Source organism: Natrix helvetica, assembly GCF_964273705.1.
Source record: "Natrix helvetica genome assembly, chromosome: 6".
Classification (NCBI taxonomy): Eukaryota; Metazoa; Chordata; class Lepidosauria; order Squamata; family Natricidae; genus Natrix; species Natrix helvetica.
In genome coordinates, this window is record NC_138553.1 from 78,346,197 (window position 1) to 78,366,601 (window position 20,405).

Here is a 20,405-nt window from a genome sequence, read left to right on the forward strand (position 1 = left end):
TATGGGAATCTGGCAACCAATCAGAATACAAGAGCAAGAGCAAAGGCCAGAGAGGGCATAAAACCAGGGAGTTTCAGCATCTGGGTCTTTTTTTTCTTCTTCACCCAACATCTGGAAGCATCTGATCCCCCTTTTCTGTTCAGGAGCTCAAGCCATGGGATCCTGTCCACCATTAAACCATCTTTCCAAGCAGCCTCTATGTTTCCATTGTCTTTTTCCCCATGTGGAACTGAACCCAAAAGGACATTTCTTCCAACAGGGTATTAAAGAATACCCTTAAAATATAGGGAATAGGGAATAAGAAGAGTTGGAAGGGGCCTTGGAGGTCTTCTAGTCTAACCCTCTGCCCTAGTGGTAAAAAGCACTGGAAATACAGGTAGTCCTCGACATACAACCACAATTGAGCCCCAGGTTTGTGTTGCTAAGTGAGATACACTATAAATACAGGTAGTCCTTGACATATGACCACAATTGAGCCCCAAGGTTTGGTTCCTAAGTGGGACATTGTTAACTTTACCCCATTTTACGACCTTTCTTGTGGTTATTTTAAGACCACAACTGAGCCCAAAATTTCTGTTGCTAAAGTCAGACCTTTGTTAACTTTACCCCATTTTACGACCTTTCTTGCCACGCTGGTTACGATAAGTGGATCACTGCAGTTGTTAAGTTAGCGACACGGTTGTTAAGTGAATCTGGCTTCCCCCATTGACTTTGCTGGTCAGAAGGTCGCAAAAGGGGATCATGTGAGCCTGGGATTCTGCAACCGTCATAACTATGAGTCATTTGCCGAGCATCTGAATTTTGATCAATGGCCACAACAGTCCTAAAAACTGTCATTTTTTTTCTCAGTGCTGTTGTAACTCTGAACGGACACTAAAGGAATTGTTGTACCAATAAGTCAAGGACTAACGAAGAACAGAGCAGAAGAGACCTTGGAGGTCTTCTAGTCCATCCCCACCCAGCCCAAACAGTAAAGATCCTGGCAAAACAACATTAAGCTGTTTTTTTCCCCCAAAACACAACTGGACTTTCTTGGGGGGTTTTCTCCTTGAAAACGTTTTGCTTCTCATCTGAGAATGATCATCCTCTACCATTCAGTCAGAACTGAGGAAGCTTCTTGGATGAGAAGCGAAATGTCTGTTATTATAAATGATCGGATATTGATTGACACCAGCAGCCTCTCCCAGGTCCAACCAAGCTCACCTTTCGCTGTGGGAATAATAAAACTCTTAAGATTGCCCGAGCTTACGTTACATTGCAGTTAGTCTGAACGAAGACTCAAATTAGTCCCAAGCATGTACCCTGCTCTGACCCAGTTCCCTAAACAAGACCAACTCTCTGTAGTTAAATCACCGATTCCTTTATGAGGAGCGCCAGCAGCCCCAGCCAAAAGGTTTCTAGCTAGCAAGTCCGTCCAACTGAAAGATGAGTAGTTGTCTGTCACATCTATTCATCTCCGCCCCTGCCTCTTATCCCCAGAGCTAGGGTGGGACTTCGCTAGCAGCAGTGGCTCTTCCGTCCCAAGGACCAGCCCATAGATTTCCAGTGCTCTCCTCTCCTCTGCCTTCTGCACATCCCCAGAGCTAGGGTGGTGCTTCGCTAGCAGCAGTGGCTCTTCCGTCCCAAGGACCAGCCCATAGATTTCCAGTGCTCTCCTCTCCTCTGCCTTCTGCATATCAGACACTGCACCCAGCTGTTCCTCCTCTTCCTCATCAACCACCTCCAGACCAGTGGTTGTTTTTTTTTACTACCCATTCTGTGGGCGTGTTTGTTGTAATGCAATTTTTTCACTGCCGTTGTAACTTCAAAGGTTTCCGAAACGAAGGGTTGTAAGTCAAGAACGACCTGTATTGATCACTTCTCATGACCAGAAATATTTTTTTAGAAACCAAACTGCTTTAGATAGGTATTTGGACCCCAGCACTTCAACTAAAGGTTTTTTTGGGGGGGAAGGCAGGAGAACACCAGACAGCTGAGCATTTTTTTTCTAGGCTCTCGGCCAAATGTAAACATCTGTGCTGTGTGATGTACATATTGTTGTTACAGATACTGCTGTACTGTTTGGCTTTGGAAACAGAGAAGAGGCTGTTGTTGTTAGACGCTAGGAAGCTCCTGTTGCTTACTCATTACTTACTCCTGATAGGAAGCTCCTGTTGCTTATTTGTTGCTTACTCTGATAGAAAGCTGCTGTTGCTTACTCGTTGCTTACTCCTGATAGGAAGTTTCTGTTGCTTACTCCTAATAGGAAGCTCTTGTTGCTTACTCCTGATAGGAAGCTCCTGTTGCTTATTTGTTCCTTACTCCTGATAGGAAGCTCCTGTTGCTTACTCGTTGCTTACTCTTGATAGGAAGCTCCTGTTGCTATTTGTTGCTTACTCTGATAGAAAGCTCCTATTGCTTACTCGTTGCTTACTCCTGATAGGAAGCTCCTGTTGCTTACTGGTTGCTTACTCCTGATAGGAAGCTCCTGTTGCTTACTCGTTGCTTACTCCTGATAGGAACCACCTGTTGCTTACTCCTAATAGGAAGCTCTTGTTGCTTACTTGTTGCTTACTCCTGATAGGAAGCTCCTGTTGCTATTTGTTGCTTACTCTGATAGAAAGTTCCTATTGCTTACTCATTGCTTACTCCTGATAGGAAGCTCCTGTTGCTTACTCCTGATAGGAAGTTTATGTTGCTTACTGGTTGCTTACTCCTGATAGGAACCACCTGTTGCCTACTGGTTGCTTACTCCTGGTAGGAACCACCTGTTGCTTACTCCTAATAGGAAGCTCTTGTTGCTTACTCCTGATAGGAAGCGCCAATTGCTTACTCATTGCTTAGTCCTGATAGGAAGCTCCTGTTGCTTACTTGTTGTTTACTCCTGATAGAAAGCCTGTTGCTTACTCATTGCTTACTGCTGATAGGAAGCTCCTGTTGCTTACTCATTTGCCGCTATTGCCCCCTTCTGCAAGTAGGCAAATATAGGGAGACCTTACAACCTCAAATGAGCCCAAAATTTCCGTTGTTAAGCAAGGCAGAAGTTAAGTGAGCTTTTACAACATGTCTTGCCACAGTTGTTAAGTAAATCACTGCAGCTGTTAAGTTAGTAACATGGTTGTTAAGTGAAGCTCGCTTCCCCATTGACTTTGCTCATCAGAAGATTGCAAGAGGTGACCACATGACCCCAGGGCACGGCAACGGTAATAAATATGAGACCGTTGCCAAGCGGCTGGACTTTGATCACATGACCATGGGGACGCTACAACGGTTGTAAGCATTTTTTAAAAATGGTCATAAATCACTTTTTTCCAGTGCTGTTGTAACTTCAAACAGTCACTAAATAAATGGCTGCAAGTGGAGAGTTACCTGTATACAAAAGGCGTATGTAACCATCACTTTCACGGTTATTTATTTATTTTTCAAAAAACAACCCATGACCTTGGGGGATATTTCGTAGCTAGGAAAATGCAGCTTTCGCTAGGGACTGTAATTGTCTGAAACAAAACCAAAAAGCAAGCAAATCCCCATTGTTTCCTACAGCAGAATATTCCAAATCTTTTATTCTGTGCTGAAAGTGTTCCGAGCTCCAACTCAATTGAAACAGGCAGATGAATAATGCTACCAACCGGTCTCACCTATGCTGTCATTGGGGCACCCTGCTGGTTTGCTTATTTTCTTAAGGATGTTGCGGAAAATAACTTAACCTGCTGACTGCCGGCTGCCTTCAGTTTGGCAGTTCGAATCTCACCAGGCTCAAGGTTGACTCAGCCTTCCGTCCTTCCGAGGTGGGTAAAATGAGGACCCAGATTGTTGGGGGGCAAGAGGCTGACTCTGTAAACCGCTTACAGAGGGCTGTGAAGCATTGTGAAGCGGTATATAAGTCCAAGTGCTATCATCTATCCTCTGGGGTGGCACAGTGGTTAGAAAGCATTATTGTAGGCTGACTCTGCCCACTGCCAGGAGTTCGATTCTCATCGGTTCAAGGTTGACTCAGCCTTCGTTCCTTCCGTGGTGGGTAAAATGAGGACTCAGATTTTGGGGGCAATAGACTGACTCTGTAAATCACTTAGAGAGGGCATTGTGAAGCGGTATATAAGTCTAAGTGCTATTGCTATTTCAGCAATGGTACTGATATTTATAAATAATAATTATATATTATTATATCATAATAATATAATTATATATTATTATATCATATATATATATATATATATATATATATATATATATATATATATATATATATATGTATATATATATATATATATATATATATATATATATATATATATATATATATATATATATATATATATATATATTTGTTTTCGTAGATTTCGTAGAATACAACAAAACCAGCATATATATATATATATATATATATATATATATATATATATATATATATATATATATATATATATACATACACACACACACACACACACACACACACACACACACATACATATACAATATATATAAATGGCTGTGTATATGTTCCAGCATAACTCTGGACCGCCTCAAGCAATTTCAACCAAACTTGATACACAGATGACTTACTCTTTGGAAACAAATACTGTGAGGGTAAGACACTCCTCAGGGGGTGTGTTCTGTTAAATTACAGCCTGTTGTGCCTTCAAATGGCTTCTACTGTACTGCCGTAAAATGGCTTCTATTGTCTTACCCCCACAGTATTTGTTTCCAGAGAGTAAGTCATCTGTTCATCACGTTTAGTTCAAATGGCTTGAGGCGTTCCAGAGTTATGCTGGAACAGAGAGAGAGAAAGAGAGACAGAGAGACAGAGAGAGACAGAGACAGAGACAGAGAAACAGAGACAGAGAGAAAGAGAGAGACAGAGAGATTGAGAAAGAGAGAGACAGAGAAAAAGAGACAGAGAGACACAGAGAGAGATTGAGAAAGAGAGGGAGATAGATAGATAGATAGATAGATAGATAGATAGATAGATAGATAGATGATAGATAGATAGATAGATAGATAGATAGATAGATAGATAGATAGATAGATAGATAGATAGATAGAGAGAAGATAGGACAGCCATTTGTCCAAAATGGCATAGGGTCTCCTGCTTGAGCAGGGGGTTGGTCTAGAAGACCTCCAAAGTCTCTTTCAACTCGGTTGTTCGGATTTATTTCCTCCAGGCATAGCAGTGACCAACTAGGGCTCCACATTTCCTCCGAAGGCAGAAAAGACAGACACAAAATAAGAACTATGGAGTGCTATCTTCTTGCCATCACCACTTCCAATGGCCCTACTTCCTCTCCAGCTCCCTTTTTATTTTTAGCATAGCTAAAGATCTGACCACTCTTGAGCTCTGCCTTAGGAACTTCCGAACTAGTTGATGGCAACCAACTTTCTACCCTGAAAGCCAGTCCTGAAATCCCCAGTTGTTCCGAAAATTGAAGGATCATTTTATACACAAGGTGGAACTCGGATTGTGCCTTCATCCCCGGTGGATATTATCAGTAGAAGAACTCAGATATGGTGAAGTTTCCCAGAAGGTTGTTGCTATTTCGGAAGAGACTCTGCTGGGAAATTCTGCAATGAGACCACAAGGGGACTGACACACTTGCATCCTCTCTTGTGTGTCTTCTATGGTAAGCATCCTCTCATTTTTATCACTACGCAACTTACATCAATAGCCGTAACCTAGGGGTTGACAACCTTAAACACTCAAAGAGCCATTTGGACCCCTTTCCCACAGAAAAGAAAACACCTGGAGCCAACAAAGGTCCTAACCGGAAGCCCATCATTCAATTCAATACCGTCGCGCTGGCGCTGTGCGCTCCATGCGCAGAAGCGCCGAAGAGCTCAAATACAAGTAAGGAGCTCGGGCAGGCAGGTGGGCCCTCCGGAGCACTGTACTGGAACGGCACCCGGTGCTCCGGGCAGGCACTGGTACGCCTATACTGGGGCATACCGCCTGCAACCCACCACTGGGGTACCTATATTAGAAAACTAACCCGTGCAAGTCTAAAAATACAATTGTCCCACCATCCCCTTTATCGCCTGAGGTTCCTTTCTGAGCTTCTTGCTTTTTCCACTACTAGTTGATAACCTGACATTGCCCGGATATTTATTTATAGGGGGATAAAATGTCCGGACCAAACATAATTTCTAATGTTGGTTTTCACCCCCCCTCTTGCCAGAGAGGGTCCCCTTATGGAGTACTGTGAAGCCGTTACCGTGGCAACTCTCCTGCGCTGTACAGTAGAAGTCATTTTACTGCAGTACAATAGAAGCCATTTTAAGGCACAACAGGCTGCATCTTAACAGAACGCCCTCCCCGAGAGTGGTGGGCGTGTCTTACCTCCCACAGTATTTGTTTCCAGAGAGTAAGTCATCTGTGTACCGTTTGGTTGAAATTGCTCGAGGCGTTCCAGAGTTAGGCTGAAACATACATACCAGGGGTGGGTTCCTGCCAGTTCTAAGCTCTTCTATAGAAGAGGTTCCACAAATCTACAGTGCCGTTTAGAACCGGTTCCAGCTCCTTCCCCCATCCTGTCCGCACATCATCAAGATGAAGAGCGAGAGGAGGAATTCTGGGAGTTGAAGTCCACAAGTCTTAAAGCTGTCAAGTTTGAACACCCCTGGGGTTTTTTTTCCTAAGGGGTTAGGGGTGCGAGGGTCTTGTAACTTGACAGCTTTAAGGCTTGCGTGCTTCAAATGCCAGAGCTTCTGAGCCAACATTTTGGTTGCTAAGCAAGAGCGTTGTTAAGTGAGTTTCACCATATTTTACAAGTTGGCCACACCCACCCAGTCACATGGCTGGCAAGCCACCCCCAGAAAGCAGGCCACACCTACAGAAGAGCTTCTAAAAAATTTTGAAGCCCACCACCGATACATACATACAGCCAATAAAAAATAAAGATAGATAGATACAGCTCTGGGTTGGACCTCTTTTATCTGACTGTTCCCTAAGGCAGCATCTCTTCCCCTGGTCCCCAAGACCTTTTCCACGTGCGGTACCATCACAGCACCACACAAAGTTAAATACTGACTTTGCGCTTCATTTCGTAATTCAAGCCAGCCTGAAAACACCTTGAAAACCACGTAGTGCTAATCAATCTGTCAAGATCCAATCTTTTCTGACCAGATAAAACTACTCCTAGCAAAGTCATCTTGTACGTTAAGTTCAACGCTTGATAACTTCATGGACAATTTCCACTATTTTTGTCACTGCCTTCTTTCCAAGGTCCTAGTCCTGGGGATGGCTAACCTTTTGGTCGTCACGTGCCAAAAGTGCACCCATAATTCAATGCGCACATGACACAACACGCCCAGTGTTCCCTGCCCCGCTGGTAATGCCACACACCTGCGACCCGTTTTGGGCCTAGTAGCCTTCCTTGCAGCCTCTGGGACCAAAAATGGGCCTTGGGGGGTGCGCCACACCCCTCTGGGATCCCCTGCGTATGCGCACACATCTCCCGCATGTGCCCAACCCCCCGCTCATGCACGGCAGAGACCCGAAAATCAGCTGGCCAGCAAGAGGTGCATACGGGGTGGAGCTAAGCTGGGGCGACAGCTTGCGTACCCGCAGGGAGGGATCTGTGGGCCACTTGTCCACATTTCCCATATTTTCTCGTGGTCTCCTATCTAAGCACAAGTAGCCCTCGACTTACAGCAGTTCGCTTAGGGACTGTTCAAAGCTACGACGGCATGGGAAAAGCGACGTTTTTCACACTTATAAACATTGCGGCCTCCCCACAGTGACGCAATTTACATCCCAATGCTTGACCACTGATTCATATTTACAACGGTGGCAAATGTCGTGCGATCCTCTTTTGCGACTGTCTGACGAGCGAAGTCTGAACCGCCTGAAGCCATTTGAAAAAGTCTCTCTCTCTATCCTAATGAGCAAATTGGTTAAATATTGGCCAGATGGCACACCTTACACAAATAGTTTTCCCCTTAAAAGGGGCAGGAGAAGCATAGGCTAAAATTTAGACCTGGAGTAAGGAAATGGAAGTCATAGGGAGAGATGCTTTAACTGTTGGGCAATAAATTTTTGTCTACACGATGTAAAAAGGATGCTGAGACTCTAGAAAAGAGTGCAGAGAAGAGCAACAAAGATGATTACGGGGATTGGAGATTAAAACATATGAAGAACGGTTGCAGGAACTGGGTATGTCTAGTTTAATGAAAAGAAGGACCAGGGGTGACATGATAGCAGTCTTCCAATATCTCAGGGGTTGCCCCAAAGAAGAAGGAGTCAAGCTATTCTCCAAAGCACCTGAGGGCAGGACAAGAAGCAATGGGTGGAAACTAATCAAGGAGAGAAGCAACTTAGAACTAAATAGAAACTTCCTGACAGTTAAAACAATTAATCAGTGGAAGAACTTGCCTCCAGATGTTCTGAATGCTCCAACACTGGAGGTTTTTAAGAACAGATTGGATAACTATTTGTCTGAAGTGGTGTAGGGTTTCCTGCCTAAGCAGGGGGTTGGACTAGAAGACCTCCAAGGTCCCTTCCAACTCTATTCTATTCTATTCTAGTCCCTATTCCCTATTCTATTCTCTATTCTATTCTATTCTATTCTATTCTACTCTATTCTATTCCATTCTACTCTATTTCTTATTCTATTTCCTATTCTATTCTATTCTACTCTATTCCCTATTCTATTCTATTTATTCTATTCTATTTATTCTATTCTATTTATTCTATTCTATTTATTCTGTATGCAACAGAGTCATTTGTAGCCTGTCATTTAACCTCCTCCTAGTCTGCAATGAATTATTTTGGCCTTCAGCTTCTGTTCTCCAAACCAGGGCCATCCCAGGAGATGTTCCTTATTTGAAGAACCAGATTTTTTGGAGGAAGCAAAGCTGACCAGATCAGCTAATACTGCCCTCGCAAACGGCTCCCAAAACATCAGTTTATGCTGCACCTGTCAATAAAACCCTCATCTTAATTCTGGCCTATAACCACCTAGGGCTCCCCTATCAGAAGCTGGTGCCACATTGTCTATCTTCCAACTCGCTGACACTGAACATGAGTTGAGGGACACATTTGCAAGTTGCATAGTTTTGCCCGGAGGTCGAGCGGATGCCATCAGGGCCCGGTGATTTATTGCAGTTCTGTCTCTCAGGATGTCCTAAAATATCTTCTCGGGCTGCTTTTATAGTTGTTGCGTTTCTCTTCGCAGAAAAGTCCACCCGAGCTCCACTATGTGCCCTATATTATGCGCCACGAAGACAGACGCAAATAATTCATTCCATTCCTTAAATCATTCCTTGAAGATCAAGAGCCACGATGGTACAGTGGTGAGAGTGCAGTACTGCAGGGCTACTTCTGCGGACTGCTGGCTGATTGCAATTCGGCAGCTTGAATCTCACCAGGCTCAAGGTTGACTCAGCCTCCCATCCTTCCAAGGTGGGTAAAATGAGGACCCAGATTGTTTGGGGGCAATAGGCTGACTCTGTAAACCGCTTAGAGAAGTAGTAAGTCTAAGTGCTATTACCATTCCTTCCTCCCTTCCTTCCTTCCTTCCTCCCTCCCTCATTCCCTTTCTCATTCTCCTTCCTTGTGGTGCAGTGGTCAGAATGCAGTACTGCAGGCTAATTCTGTCCACTGCCAGCAGTTCGATTCTAACTGGCTCAAGGTTGACTCAGATTTCCATCCTTCCAAGGTGGGTAAAATGAGGACCCAGATTGTTGGGGTCAAAAGGCTGACTCTGTAAACTACTTAGAGAGAACTGTAAAAGGACTGTAAAGTGGTATAAAAGTCTAAATGTTACTGCTCTTTTTTCCCTTCCTTCCTTCTTCCCTTTCTCATTTTCCTTCCCAGTGGCACAGTGGTTAGAATGCAGGGTTGCAGGCTGACTCTGCCCACTGCCAGGAGTTCAATTCTCACTGGCTCAAGGTTGACTCAGCCTTCCCTCCTTCCGTGGTGGGTAAAATGAGGACCCAGATTGTTGGGGGGCAATAGGTTGATGCTATAAATCTCTTTGAGAGTGCTGTAAAGCACTGTGAAGTGGTATATCAGTCTAAATGTTATTGCTCTTTCTTTTTTCCTTCCTTCCTTCCTTCCTTCCTTCCTTCCTTCCTTCCTTCCTTCCTTCCTTCTTCCCTTTCTCATTTTCCTTCCTAGTGGCACAGTGGTTATAATGCAGGTTTGCAAGCTGACTCTGCCCACTGCCAGGAGTTCAATTCTCACCGGCTCAAGATTGACTCAGCCTTCCATCCTTCTGAGGTGGGTAAAATGAGGACCCAGATTGTAGGGGGCAATAGGCTGACTCTGTAAACTGCTTAGAGAAGGCTGCAAAGCACTGTGAAGTGTTAATGTACTTCTAAATGTTATTGGTCTCCTTCCTTCCTTCCTCCCTTCCTTCCTTCCTTCCTTCCTGCCTGCCTGCCTGCCTGCCTGCCTGCCTGCCTGCCTGCCTGACTTCCTGCCTTCCTGCCTTCTTCCCTTCTCATTTTCCTTCCTAGTGGCACAATGGTTAGAATGCAGGATTGCAGGCTGACTCTGCCCACTTGTTGCCAAATTGTTGGAGGCAAAATGCAGACTCTGTAAACCGCTGTAAAGTACCGTGAAGCAGTGTATAAGTCTAAGTGCTATTGCTATCTCAGACTTCTTTTTCCAAGGGATTCCTCTCCCATAGAATCCGGTTTAACTCTGCACTGGATTTATTTAAGAGGTCCTCTCCTAAAACAGCTCAACCACATCCGGCTTTGTGAAGTCACTTTCTCCTAAAGATCTGGGTCACGAGTCCCCTATTTTTCAACTTTGAACTATCGTTAAGTGAAATGGTCGTACATCGAGGACTATGTGTATCTACATTTTATTTGAAGAGCCAACAATGGGCCGCCATCAATGATGGAGAGTAAAACATATGAAGAACGATTGCAGGAACTGGGCATGTCTAGTTTAATGAAAAGAAGGACTAGGGGAGACACGATAGCAGTCTTCCAATATCTCAGGGGTTGCCACAAAGAAGAGGGAGTCAAACTATTCTCCAAGGCACCTGAAGGTAGAACAAGAAGCAACGGGTGGAAACTAATCAAGGAGAGAAGCAACTTAGAACTGAGGAGAAACTTCCTGACAGTGAGAACAATTAATCAGTGGAACAGAAGTTGCCTCCAGAAGTTGTGAATGCCCCAACACTGGAAGTCTTTAAGAAGATGTTGGATAGCCATTTGTCTGAAACGGTGTAGGGTTTCCTGCCTAGGCCCCCAGGGGGTTGGACTAGAAGACCTCCAAGGTCCCTTCCAACTCTGCTATTGTATTGTATTGATGCAGCTTGGTACCATCTTCTAATTGCAATCGTTTTCATCCAGACAGTCGCTGGGAACTTTGCAAAATGCCATTTCAGTACAGGTAGTAGTCTTTGACTTACGATCACAGTAGTGCCCCAAAACGAAACATTTCTTCATCCACCATTTTTCTTTCCCTACGTTATCCTTAAAGAACAATTGCTTTCTCGACAACTAGGCTGACAAAATTATCCTTCTGGGGAAATCCTATCCCCACACCCCATCCCAGGCATCACACCTGCAGTTCGGCTGCCTTTCGAGGTTTGCTTCAGTCACCCACATAGACACCACTTTTTAATAAGGGACCCCCGCTCTGTTCTTTAAGGTGGCAGAAAGTGTCAGAGAGACGGGCATGTCAGCTAACAAGTGGTTTGATTTTTATTTTATTTTATTTTTTTCCTGTGAGAAAGGAATGGCAAGAATGTGGCTGGCCCAGTGAGATTTCTACCCGATAATTAAATCTATACATTACAAGTAGCTTTTCCATGAGGAAGAGGGGGGGAGGGGGGGAGAAACCCAAACTGGGGCTTCTAAGTCGGAATAATCCTTTCTTAGAAATCGGAGCCAGCAGCTGAAAAGATGCGTCATCCTATCGAAAGCTTAAAAGTTCCCCAGATGCTGCGCTCCTCTCTGAGAACGGGGAAAGCCAGGATCACCGATGTGAAATCATCCACTGAATTTAGAACCTTTAAAAAAGAAAAAAAAAGGGCAGCCCCCCCCTCCCTCCCCCCAACATGGTAGGTCTTTTTTTGTTCTTCCTTTCTTCTATCGTCCCAGGGTGAACAATTTCTCTTACGGGTAGTCCTCGACGTACAACCTTAATTGAGCCCAACATTTCAGTTGCTAAGTGAGACATTTGTTAAGCAGGTTTCGCCCCGTTGTACGACCTTTCCTGCCACATTTGTTAAGTGAATCATTGCAGTTGTTCAATTAGTAACATGGGGTGGGGTGGGGTGAAATGGAATGTAGAATAGAGTAGAGTAATAGAATAGAAATAGAATAGGGATAGGATGGAATGGAATGGAATGGAATGGAATGGAATAGAATAGAATAGAATAGAATAGAATAGAATAGAATAGAATAGAATAGAATAGAATAGAATAGAATAGAATAGAATAGAATAGAATAGAGAATGGAATGGAATGGAATAGAATATGGAATGGAATAGAATAGAATGGAATAGAATATGGAAGGGAAGGGAAGACAAGAGAAGAGAAGAGAAGAGAAGAGAAGAGAAGAGAAAGAGAAAGAGAAAGAGAAAGAGAAAGAGAAAGAGAAAGAGAAAGAGGAAAGGAAGAGGAATAGGATATGGAAGAGACCTTCAATGTCTTCTAGTCCAGCCCTCCGCTCAAGCAGGAGACCCTATACCCTTTCAAATGGGTAACTGCCCAGTCTCTTCTTAAAAACCTCCAGTGTTGGAACACTCACAACTTCTGGAGGCAGGCAGTTCCGCTGGTTAATTGTCCTCATTGTTAGGAAGTTTTCCCTTAATTCCAGGTTGCTTCTCTCCTTGATTAGTTCCCATCCATTGTTTCTTGTCCTGCCTTCAGGTGCTTTCGAAAACCAATTGACCCCCCCCCTCTTTGTGGCAGCCCCTCAAATCCTGGAAGACTGCTATCATGATACCCCCCCAAGTCCTTTTATTCCCCCTCTAGACTAGCTAAACCCAAATCCTGCAACCGTTCTTCCTATGTTTTAGTCTCCAGGCCTTTGGTCCTCTTTTAGTTCAATTTACTTCATGTTTCGTTTCATCCTCCTTGGTGCCATTTACCAAGAAGAAAGCAGGAAGTGCCAGCGTTCGCAACGGCCTTTCATCAGCTTCACAGCGGAAGTTTCTGCCAAGAGGAGTTTTCCCGCATCCCTCCACTAATCCCTGCCATGCCAGACGACTGAAAAACCCTGCAGGTGAGAGTGCGGGCAGGTGCCACTGGGGAACGTCAGCTGAACTGTCCATGGAATACTTCGCCCAATGGGGAAAAAATCAGCCCCGTGCTGTACCAGTTGCTGATTCTGCCAATATAATCCTTGAGGTTCGTCAAGTAACACGAAAGACTCCTTTGCTCTCCAAATTCTGTCCCCAAATTCCCTAGTGAGGAAACAATCAGGAAGATCCTAGTTGAAGGCTAGAGGGGTGCGGTGGCCTACAGGTGGAGCTCTCGCCTCACAATGAGAATTTATCTGCTGAATAAAACTCAGTACTGGCGACAGGGAAGGCATCGGGCCAGTAAATGCTCTGCTGGCTCCATTCAGTTGCCCCGACTCCACCCTGTAAGGGATTATGAGGTCGTCAAAAGGAGATGATGATTAGTTTAAGGCTACAGATAGTCCTCGACTTACAACCACAATCGAGCCCCAAATCTGTGCTGTCAATTCGTTAAGCGAGCTTTGTCCCATTTTAATGACCTTTCTTGCCACAGTTGTTCAGTCAATCACTGCAGTTGACAATTAGGGATACGGTCGTTAAGCGAGTCTCACTTTTCCATTGATTTGTGCTTGTCAAAAAGTTGATCGCATGACTTTGGGACACAGCAACGGTCGTAAGTATGAACCAGTTGCCGAGCATCTGAGTTTGGATCACATAATCCTGGGGAGGCCATAAAGGTTGCGATTGTGAAAAAAATGGTCATAAGTCACTTTTTCCAGTGCCGTTGTAACTTCAAACAGTCACTAAATGAACTGCCTGTATTCCTTATAAAAAAGGCTAAATTCTCTTAAGAATTCAGAGCCATGGTAGCGCAGTGATTAGAATCAGCAGTAGGTTTCACATTTTGTTATTGTTAGTTCCCGGTGCACACGCCTTTTCCGCACATCCCCTGGCCTTTTGCGCATGCACTTTGCTCATACATGTGCCTTCCATGCATGCTCCCAGCCTCAAAAACATGCCTAAATAGGACGGCATAGAGCCCCCACTTATGATTTTCTCTACCGGTTCAGGTGAATATCTCTGATTAGGATGCAGTATTGCAGGCTAACTCTGCCCAATGTCAGGAGTTCGATCCTGACCTAAGGTTGACTCAGCCTTTACCATCCTTGTGAAGTCGGCAAAACGAGGACCGAGATTGTTGGGGGCAATAGGCTGATTCTGTAAACTGCTTAGAGAGAGAGTTGTAAAACACTATGGAGAGAGTATATGTTTAAGAGAACAATTAAGCAATGGAACAGCTTGCCTCCTGGAACTATGGGGGATTCATCACTGGAGGTTTTCAAGAAAATATCTGGACAACCATTTCTCCAGGGTTGTACAAGGTCTCCTGCCTTGGGCTAAGGGATTGGGACTAACAGACCTCCAAGGTCTCTTCCAGTCCAGTGATTCTATCTACCATATTTTTCGGACTATAAGACGCACCGGTGTATAAGATGCACGAAGATTTCGAAGAGGTAAGTAAGAAAAAAAAAGTTTTTGTCTTCCCTGGACCCCAAGAGCACTCTGCAGGCTTCAGCAGGGCTGGGGGAAGGCAAAAACACCCCCATTTGGTGAAAAACGGCCCGTTTTTCACAAAAATGGGATGCAGGAGGGGGCTTCAGGAGCCAAAAATGGCTGTATTCGGTGTATAAGATACACCAACATTTCCACGCTCTTTTTTTTGGGGGGGGGAGTGCATCTTATACTCTGAAAAATGCAGTAATTCTATTCGTAGTAGTATCCTTTTAAGCAAGACCGGACATATGGAAGATATTAGAATGCCAAGAATGGAAGGAAGCTAAGATTCTGGAAAGAGAAGAGCAACAAAGTTGATTAGAGGGCCGGAGGCTAAAACATATGAAGAACAATTGCAGGAATTGAATAGGTCTAGTTCGGTGAAAAGAAGATGACATGATAGCAGTCTTCCAATATCTCGGGGTTGCCCCAAAGAAGAGGGAGTCAAGCTATTCTCCAAAGCACCTGAAGACAGGAGAAGGAGCAATGGATTGGAAACTAATCAAGGAGAGAAGCAACCTAGAACTAAGGAGAAATTTCCTGACCGTGAGAACAATGAATCAGTTGGAATGACTTGCCTCCAGAAGTTATGAATGCTCCAACACTGGAAGTTTTTAAGAAGAGACTGGACAACCAGTTATCTGAAATGGCATAGGGTCTCCTGCTTGAGCAGGGGGTTGGACTAGAAGATCTCCAAGGTCCCTTCCAACTCTGTTATTTAGCCATCCTCTTTCCTTCCTGCCCACCTGGGCAGAAGCTCAAGGTTCATTTCCATACACAGAGCATTTGTTGAGAGGGTTTATGTTTTATAACCGGAGTACTTGTGTGTAAAATTAAAAAAAAGTTTGCTTTCAAAATCCAAACTTCTCGGGTATTGGCGTAAGAGAAAATATCGGGGTCTCTTCCAGCCCACTGATTCTATCTAGTTCTATCCATAGTATCCTTGTTTTAAGCAAGACCGGACATTATGGAAGATACTCGACTGCCAAGAATGGAAGGAAGCTAAGATTTTGGAGAAGAATTGAGTTGGCCCTTGCCAAAGACCAGTTGAGGATTTACACAATGCCAGGGGTTGCCCAGCTGCAAAAGGCAACTTAGGGAAAAAAGCCAAATAACCAACTTTTTAAGAAACACGCCAGTGCACTATTCAACTGCCAGCCTGGCTGGGTACATTAATGCTACTAATCCTGCTTGGAATATAAACCAGGAGAAAGGCAGCCTTTGGGGAAGAGACGGATTTTGCTTGGCAAACGCTCCAACTTGGATGGGGTGAGTCTGACCCACAAGCCAGAAAATTGGGTAGCAGCCCGCCCTAATGATTTTTGGTTGAATGAGAAGGGAGATAAGAGATAAGTAGATTACTATAAATCCATTATAAATCCACAGGCATTTATGCCTGGCTAAGTGAGGCCGCTGTAATCCTGTCTATCACCTTTTTTTACTGATTATCTAAAAGCCAATTAAAAATGCCCCTCTCCTTTGTCATTGGGAACTTTTTCTTAAGTAGGTATTTGTATTATTTTGTTTCACAACATACTTTTCATGTCGTTTCTCAACATTCCCTCTTATGCCAAGGTTTCAAAACAAACCTTTCCTTAAGGTTAGCTCTTTTTTTAAAAAAAAAATGTACACGCAGGTACTCCGGCTATAAAACACAAACCCTCTCAATAAATGTATGGAAATCAACGTATTCTTCCCTAAGCTTCTGCCCAGATGGGCAGGAAAGTAAGAGGATGGCTGAATAACAGAGTTGGAAGGGACCTTGGAGGTCTTCTAGTCCAACCCCCTACTCAAGCAGGAGACCCTATGCCATTTCAGATAACTGGTTGTCCAGTCTCTTCTTAAAAACTTCCAGTGTTGGAGCATTCATAACTTCTGGAGGCAAGTCATTCCAACTGATTCATTGTTCTCACGGTCAGGAAATTTCTCCTTAGTTCTAGGTTGCTTCTCTCCTTGATTAGTTTCCACCCATTGCTTCTTCTCCTGCCTTCAGGTGCTTTGGAGAATAGCTTGACTCCCTCTTCTTTGTGGCAGCCCCTTAGATATTGGAACACTGCTATCGTGTCACCTTCTTTTCACTCGACTAGACCTATTCAATTCCTGCAACCGTTCTTCATGTATTTTAGCTTCCAGCCCTCTAATCATCTTTGTTGCTCTTCTCTGCATTCTTTCCAGAATCTCAATATCTTTTTCTTTTATAATGAAGTGACCAAAACTATTCCAGGTGTGGTCTTCCTAAGGTTACAAATGGATATCCAACATCTTCTTAAAGACTTCCACTGTTGGGGCTTTCACAACTTCTGGAGGCAACTTGTTCCACTGATTAATTGTTCCAACTGTCAGGAGGTTTCTCCTCAGTTCTAAGTTGCTTCTCTCCTTGATTAGTTTCCAATCCATTGCTTCTTCTCCTGCCTTCGGGTGCTTTGGAGAATAGCTTGACTCCCTCTTCTTTGGGGCAGCCCCTTAGATCAGGGGTCAGCAACCTGTGGCCCTGGAGCCGCCTGTGGCTCTTTCATCTCCCTGACGCTCAAAATGTGCGTCACGACGGCCAATGTGTGATGCCTGTCGGCATGTGATTTATTGAGCTTTTCGACCCCCAGGTAGGCCAACCATGGATAAATCCAAGAAAAGAAAAGTTGCAGAAGGAAACAGAACGTTTAATTCAAGTACATATGCTAGTTCTGTGGCCGTTCAGGAAATACTCAGGCACGGGAAGGGTTTTGTGGCTCCTGGTGTTTTTTTTTCCTGTGGGAAACAGGTCCAAATGGCTCTTTGGGTGTTTAAGGTTGCCAACCCCTGATTTAGATATTGGAAGACTGCTATCATGTTGTCCCTGGTCCTTCTTGTTATGTGCTGTCATTCAAAGTTGACCAAGGCAAAATGTCTTTGGACGAATCTACTTGTCATGTCCCACTCATACACGGTGGCTGCTGACCCCCTCCTGCTTCAGAGCTGATCACCCCCCTCCCTCGGCGGAAGGCGGGGAGAAGAGTCAGCCCCGTAGCCAGGACCAGCCAGCTGAGGCTCCCTCACCGCTATGCAATCAACTGTCCAGCTGGCAGAGAGTGCCGAGGCCGGGGGCTCCCCGGCTGAGCAGCCATGCACACTGCAAAGCTTGCAAAACGTCCCGTTTTCTCTTCCACTTCATTCGTCTTCCAGCGAAAGTCCTCTTTGTTTTTTTAAAAAATTGAAAAGCCCAAAGAAATAACTTGACTTTTATTACTTTATAGATCGCCCCGGAAATCTTTCAGAAGACCTCTAAGGTCCCTACCAACTCTGTTATTCTATTCTGTTCTATTCTATTTTATTCTACTGTACTCTACAGTTATTCTATTCTATTTCCATATTCTATTCTATTTCCATATTCTATTTTATTTCCATATTCTATTCTATTTCCATATTCTATTCTATTTCCATATTCTATTCTATTTCCATATTCTATTCTATTTTCATATTCTATTCTATTCTATTGTACTCTACTCTACGCTATTCTATTTCCATATTCTATTCTATTCTATTCTATTCTATTCTATTCTATTCTATTCTATTCTATTCTATTCTATTCTATTCTATTCTACTCTACGCCTCCGGACAGTCCCTGAACCCTTCGGAGCACTCAAAATGATCCTCTGAGCAAACCAGAAGTGACTTCCGGTTTGCTCGAAGGGTCGTTTTGAGCGCTCCGAAGACTTCAGGGACCGTCCGGAGGCTTCCCTGATGCCTCCGGAGGGCATCCGGGGGGGGCAGAGAGGCTGTTTTTGCCCTCCCCAGGCTGCTATAAAGCCTCTGGAGCCTGGGGAGGGCGAAAAAAGCATGTAAAAATGGGGGGGAGTGCCTATAGTGCCTGCATGCGCACTGGGGGTCGCGCATTGCATTATGGGTATGGCACGCCCGCACACGACCCCCCTGCGCTCCCCCCACTTATGGCACGCGAGCCAAAAAAGGTTCGCCATCGCTGCCATATTCTATTCTAATCTACTCTACTCTATGGTATTCTATTTCCATATTCTATTCTATTCTCTTCTCCTCTACTTTATGCTATTCTATTTCCATATTCTATTCTATTCTACTCTACTCTATGCTATTCTATTCTATTTCCATATTCTATTCTATTTCCATATTCTATTCTATTTCCATATTCTATTCTATTTCCATATTCTATTCTATTCTACTCTACTCTACGTTATTCTGTTTTGTTCTGTTCCATTCTATTCTACGTCAATAGAGGAAACCAGATTCACTTAACAACCGTGTTGCTAACTTAACCGCTGCATTGATTCCCTTAACCACGGTAGCAGGAAAGGTCGTAAAATGGAGCAACACTCACTTAACCACGGTCTCCCTTAGCAAGGGAGACCTTGGGCTCAACTGTGCTCCTACGTCTAAGGGCTTCCCTGTACCAGACCTGTGAGATTGAAGAAGTTTCCAGAGAGAGAAAAGGAGGGGGGGAACCCTTGTGGGCCACTTCCCCCCCCCCCCGCCCCAATCGAGTGGAAGGTTTATTCCCTCTGGAGCAGAAGCAACTCCACTGGCACTAATGAGGAGTGTGGTATTTGAAACCATCCCGATGGAGCAACAGCTGCAGGAAGAAAGAGGAGAGAATGGCTTGAGCCCCTGAACAGCTGGAGCTGAAGGAAGGTTGGGGGGGGGCTGTTTTCAGAAGTTCCCATGAGCAAGCCGTTTTGGCACTTCCATCCCAGCCTCCTCCATGAGCCTCTGGCAGGAAGCACACAATACCACCGTTATCAGCTGCTCCCTCTTACTCACAGGTTGCAATTAATCTGAAATATATCCCAGGGCCACTCATCAGGTAAATTCATCGGTTGATCTCAACTGAAAGTGTCAGAAAAGGGAGGGGAGGGGAGGGGAGGGGAGGGGAGGAGAGGAGAGGAGAGGAGAGGAGAGGAGAGGAGAGGAGAGGAGAGGAGAGGAGAGGAGAGGAGAGGAGAGAGAACAATAAAGTTGGATGGGACTTGAGGTCTTCAAGTCGAATTCCTTGCTCAAGCAAGAAACCTATACAATTTCACACAAATTATCACAACTGAAGCTGTCAGAAAAGGGAAGGGAAAAAAAGAAAAGAAGAAGAGGAGAGGGAGAGAAGAGGAGGAAAGATTAAGAGGGGAAGGAAGAGAAAATAGAACAAAGAACAATATAGTTGGAAGGGACCTTGGAGGTCTTCTAGTCCAACCTCCTGCTCGGGCAGGAAATCCTATTCCATTCTGGTTGCTCTGTCTGTTTTTGAAACCCTCCAGTGGTGGAGTACCCACAACTTTTGATTGCTCTCCTCATCATTAAGAAATTGCTCCATATTTCCAGGTTGCTTCTCTCCTTGATTAGTTTCCATCCATTGTTTCTTGTCCCATTAAGGCCTGAGGCAGTAGTTTCCATCCATTGTTTCTTGTCCCATTAAGGCCTGAGGCAGTCTATTCTACATTACAAACATCTACCTCCTTCAGGCAGAACCATAATAGGAATCCCAAAGCCCTTTCATTACATCATCACCCAGCAAGGCTCAACCAAGCCTGGGACTCAGGACAGCCTACAGAGTTGCCCCTGCATGGACCCATGGGAGTCTGACAATCAATCAGAATACAACCTCAAATTCAAAAGCCCAGAGAGGGCATAAAACCCAGGCGCTCTCAGCATCTCTGCCCTTTTTCTTCAAGATCTTGACTTAAGTGGCCCACCATTAAAACCATCTTTCCAAGCACTCTCCATGTTTCCAGTG

At 44.4% G+C, this 20,405-nt stretch overlaps 1 protein-coding gene across 1 annotated transcript in view; it reads right to left on the bottom strand.

The window, feature by feature from the left end:
* The window catches only part of TSPAN9 (tetraspanin 9), a 104,470-nt gene that overhangs the window by 55,431 nt on the left and 28,634 nt on the right, over window positions 1-20,405 (bottom strand). The gene's annotated exons all lie outside the window — the stretch shown is intronic.